Raw genomic sequence first — 5,144 nt, forward strand, 5'->3', positions numbered from 1 at the left:
AGGGAGCCAGTGAAGGGATGCCAACACAGGAGAGATGTGGTCAGAGCGGTGGGTGGAAGTCTACAACTGTAATAACCTATTTGCTGATTTCTGCCTAACTTTTGTTTAACTGTAATGCAGAAATTTCTTTACATATGTACCACTTCGAAGGCAGGTATCTCCTATGTGGCCTTGACTAATCTGGTGTCCTCCAAAAGTGTTGGACTCCAACTCAATCATGACCTCCAGCTGCCACAGCTTATCTTGTATCTGTACATTCGACATCACTTTCCTTAAGTGCCAAACTTTGGTTTTGTCTGTGTTGATTGACATTTCAACCGTTTTAGCCCAGTTTTCAGTTTTATCTAGGTTAAAGCGAATTGTACTTCTGACTTTGAAGGTGTTAGCTGGATGTCCCAGTTTCAGTGTCTTCACATATTTGATATGGATGGCCTGTATCCATTTATCAAAGCCGTTCATAAAATATTGGCAAGGACCCGGGCTAGGACAGATTGAGCATAGTATTGTGAAAGTCCCCAATTCCATCTGACACTTAATCTTTTAGCTCTTGAAACTAATTTTATTAGTGAGTTCTGTTAATAATAATAATAATAATTTGTATTTGTATTTTCCCGCCTCTCCCTGCGGATCGAGGCGGGATTTTATCAATAAAATAGCATAGTACAGATATAAAATACAATCAGTAAAACACTGACATTATTAGTTCAATTTATAGAATCATAGAATCATAGAATCGTAGAGTTGGAAGAGACCACTAGGGCCATCCAGTCCAACCCCATGCCATGCAGGAAATCCAAATCAAAGCATCCCTGACAGATGGCCATCCAGCCTCCGTTTAAAGACCTCCAAGGAAGGAGACTCTATCACCCTCTGAGGGAGTGCATTCCACTGTCGAACAGCCCTTACTGTCAGGAAGTTCCTCCTAATGTTCAGGTGGAATCTCTTTTCCTGCAGCTTGCATCCATTGTTCCGGGTCCTGTTCTCTGGAGCAGCAGAAAACAAGCTTGCTCCCTCTTCAATATGACATCCTTTCAAATATTTAAACAGGGCTATCATATCACCTCTTAACCTTCCTTTCTCCAGGCTAAACATCCCCAGCTCCCTAAGTCGTTCCTCATAGGGCATGGTTTCCAGACCCTTCACCATTTTTGTCGCCCTCCTTTGGACACGCTCCAGTTTCTCAATGTCCTTTCTGAATTGTGGTGCCCAGAACTGGACACAATATTCTAGGTGGGGCCTGACCAGAGCAGAGTACAGTGGCACTATTACTTCTCTTGATCTAGACACTATAATACCTTAGAGATACCTGCTCATTCAAGAAAAAGCTTGGTATTCAAGTGCAAGGCCATCCATCTTCTATATTGGATAAAATGAGTTGTCATAACCTGTTGTGTATGATAAATGTTTAAATAGCTTGGTGTTGGCTGTTTCATTTTTATACCTCATGCCTCCATGCTATTCTTCTCTGTGTAGTCTTCATATTTAAGTTGTTCCATCATGTGACTTTTCCATTGGATTTTTATATGTGCAAAAACCTCATGCCCTGTTTTCAAGTGAGGTGGGAACCTTCTTCTAAAAGTGTGCTGAAGAACAATGAATTTCACCATTTATACAATTGTTGCAATCTGCCAGAATTCACTAAAAAAGTTAGCATAGATTTCATTTTTCCAGAAAGAGTTATGTGAATTAAACCTCATGTGGATACTATTAACTTTTCCCTGAACACAGTGATTCCGAAACTTTGGTCGTACAGATATTTTGGACTTCAGCTCCCAAACTTCCTGGGGCTTCTGGGAGCTAAAGTCCAAAACACCTGGAAGACCAAAATTTGGGGACCACTGCCTTAACAAATGGGTTTTCCTGAAGTTGTATAACCAATTTGGTTTAAACACAGCAACTACTGTGTTTAACTACAGTAGCACATACACACCCTTGTTTAATTGGGTTTCATTATAACAGTTTCTGTAAAATCACTCTGTTTTATCTCTTACTTTTGCTCTTTCCATGTAATACTGGGAATCATTACCTACTATAACATAACAATAGCTTCTTGCTCAGAAGACAGCACTGTGTTCAGCTTGGGTCAAGTTGGTGGCTGAGAATTTGTTCGCAATCTATCCCAGTGTCAAGCAGGACCCAAAGTTTTTCTGTATATCTCTGAGGAAAGAAAGAGGCCTATTGGATGAACCAAGCAGGTGAAAAACCTTAAATCTTCCTCCCCCAAAAAGAGTTGCTAATATAACAAGGTTAGCAACACTTTAAAGCAGCAGCAGTGGGTTGTGTTTAATAGCACACCAGTAGACAATTTTTAAGAAACCAGCTTGTCGTGGTGTTGTTTGCTCTCTCATATAAAGCTGTATGTGGTAGATATTTAGTCGTACCTTTGTGAATCCTGGCTTACTCTTTTACACATCTTGGTTCCTGTATTAACACATGATTCTTCCTGTACTTTTTTGTTTTTTACAGATAGTTTTCGAAGAAGGGATCAGGCCCAACAGGGTATGGTAAACTTCCAGTATGATGATGTAAGTAATAGGGGATGGGAAGAGAATATTTGTAATTATAGTGCACCCTTCTTTTATGCAGGGGATCTGTTCTGGACACACACACACCCCTGCGTAAAAGAAATAGCGTGTATGCTCGAGCCCCATTACAAGTAATGGGGCTCGTGCTTGTGGCGGTGTGGAGCGGCGGTGCATGTGCCACAGGCACACACCATTGTTTCTTCCAGCGCATAGTACCACTTTTTCTGGCGCTGCTTTCAGCGTATGCTGAAAGCAGCATATAATGCGTCTGCATATGACATGGGCACACTGTATTTGTTCCCAAGTTAAAAAATTTCCTGACAGTTGGAGAACCCCAAGGGGAACAATAAAAGGCCAGTGGCATCTTGCAGTTTTCTCCCAATATTCAAATGTCCCAAAGTATTGTGGATTAGGAAAAAATGCATAGGTTTCCTTCACAGAAAATGGGTTCCCCTGAAGAAGAGAGTCTTTCATATATGATGTGAACTGCAGCCTTTCAAGGAATATCTTGATAGCTGTTTTTGAAAGGAATTTGTACCAGCATCCTTTGTAGCAATCGTTTACCAGGCTTAGCACTCTATCTCTTATTGGACTATAATTCACAGAATCCCCGACTACTGACTGTGTCGTGGTTGGAAAGTTGAAATCTAATAGCTGGAGACCCTTTATAGCCTGGGGATGCTATATTTTGGAAGCTTCCAGGTATTGTTGGATGTCCAGCTGCAATCAGCCCTAGTTTAGATGACTAATAGTCTTGGATTATAGGAAAAGAGCCAGTGTGGTGGTATTGTGGTTTGAGTGTTACCCTACAACTCTAAATACCAGGGTTTGAAGCCCTACTCTGCCATGGAAATCCACTGGGTGACTTTGGGCAAATCACACTCTCTCAGCCTTAGAGGAAGGCAAAGGCAAACCCCTCTCTGAACAATTCTTGTTGAGAAAACCCAATAGGTTTGCCTTAGGATCTTCATAAATCAAAAACGATTTGAAGGCATATAGCAACAACAACAAAGTATGAAAATATAAACCCACAGATTACCCACCTCTGCTTAAAGGCATATTAGTATACAGTATTGCAGCAATAGAGGTTTTTTATATGGGTCACTTCATATGGTTTTGTTTTTGTTTTTTCACAGTTCATACAGTGTGTCATGAGCATTTAATTCAAGCTGAAGGAAGAGACTGATGAGCATGACCCACATTCCACTTTGTTTTGCTTTGCACCAAAAATTATCATGGCTGTGTAACTAAATGGTGGTATTTGCATATTTTATAAATATTGATTTATATGCTTTTATAGTTTTGATAACTAACAAAAGAAGGGAAATTAAATAAATCATGTTTTAAGTTGATCTGTCTTGCATATTTATAATCTGCTCAATGTCAAAGTAAAAATGTTGTTTGGTTTTATCATCTCTTCCTGTACTTTGTTACATTGCTCATATTGGAATGTGTTTTGTACCTTTGCCACCCAAATGGTCCAAAGTAGGAAGGTGGGTATACATTAAAATTAGTGTATAAAATCGATCTTGCCTCTAGGAATTATATTTGGAGCCCAAAATCAGCTGAAAAAAAAATTTCTGCTAACTAAGCAAGGTATTACTTTTATAAAATGATAATCAGTTTGTACTTTCTAACTTTACCCCCCCCCCACCACCCTTGTGTTTTTAACTAACAAGAAACATTAGGTTAGTAATTAATTCACCTACCTTTGCCATGCTGATTATTCTGAATTCAGCTCTCCTAACATAAGATAGTGGCTTGCATTAGGGGACATACAAGTGTGGGTTTACTTTACACATGGGCATGTTCTTTTTGGTGCGCAGACAGGGTTGATCATCCTTTCCAAAAGACTTCCTCCTTACCTGGTGAACAGTCTCTGGAGCCCCTGCACAATTATTTATTGCTTTGTGGGGAGTGGCTAAGATCTGTACTCCATACTTGTAGCCAGATGCAAAATGAGTATATCATTGGGATCCACCAGAGCCCTCCAGAAATCTCAGTACTCCTGTAATAATTTTGTGTCCAGCCACAAGGATGTAGACAGCTACTTTTCCAATCATCCCCCCACACCTCACAAAGCATAGAATGGCCATGCAAGGGGCTTCAGAAGCTGTTCTGTGACTCAGGGGATGGTATATGGCTCTGCCTAGTGCAGGCCAGCATGCAGACCTACTATGCTATGCCAAGCCTCACAGGATTGTGGCCACTATTGGTTTAAGGTCATACTTGCCTAATGCATGTTAGCCAACTTTAAACATGACATTTTCCTATGTATTTGTACTGAAAGAGGTGTACAAATAAATCACAAAGGTAAACCACGGAGAGTTGGTGGAGGGTGAAACTTAAATTAGGGAGGGATTTTCTTTGTAGGAAAGCTGAACAACTGTGGCCCTCCGGATGATGTTGGACTACAACTCTTAATTTCTTAAGAGTTGGCTTTGACTGTAAATGTGATGGAGAGGGCAGTGCAACATTTTGTGAGCTATAGTTACTCTCTACTACTTTATAACCTGAAGTACACCATCTCTGTGTCATGTTCCTTATTGCCACAATATTTACTTTTTAATAAAACAAAATTCTTTCTGAAATATGTCTTTGATAGAATATTCAGTTATG

At 40.0% G+C, this 5,144-nt stretch overlaps 1 long non-coding RNA gene across 1 annotated transcript; it reads left to right on the top strand.

The window, feature by feature from the left end:
- Positions 1–1,326: 1,326 nt before the first annotated feature.
- Positions 1,327–4,052, top strand: LOC121935596. Its single transcript, XR_006104822.1, has 2 exons — positions 1,327–2,525; positions 3,662–4,052. It is a non-coding gene; the product is annotated as an uncharacterized LOC121935596 (long non-coding RNA).
- Positions 4,053–5,144: the final 1,092 nt, after the last annotated feature.

Source organism: Sceloporus undulatus, chromosome 6, assembly GCF_019175285.1.
Source record: "Sceloporus undulatus isolate JIND9_A2432 ecotype Alabama chromosome 6, SceUnd_v1.1, whole genome shotgun sequence".
Classification (NCBI taxonomy): Eukaryota; Metazoa; Chordata; class Lepidosauria; order Squamata; family Phrynosomatidae; genus Sceloporus; species Sceloporus undulatus.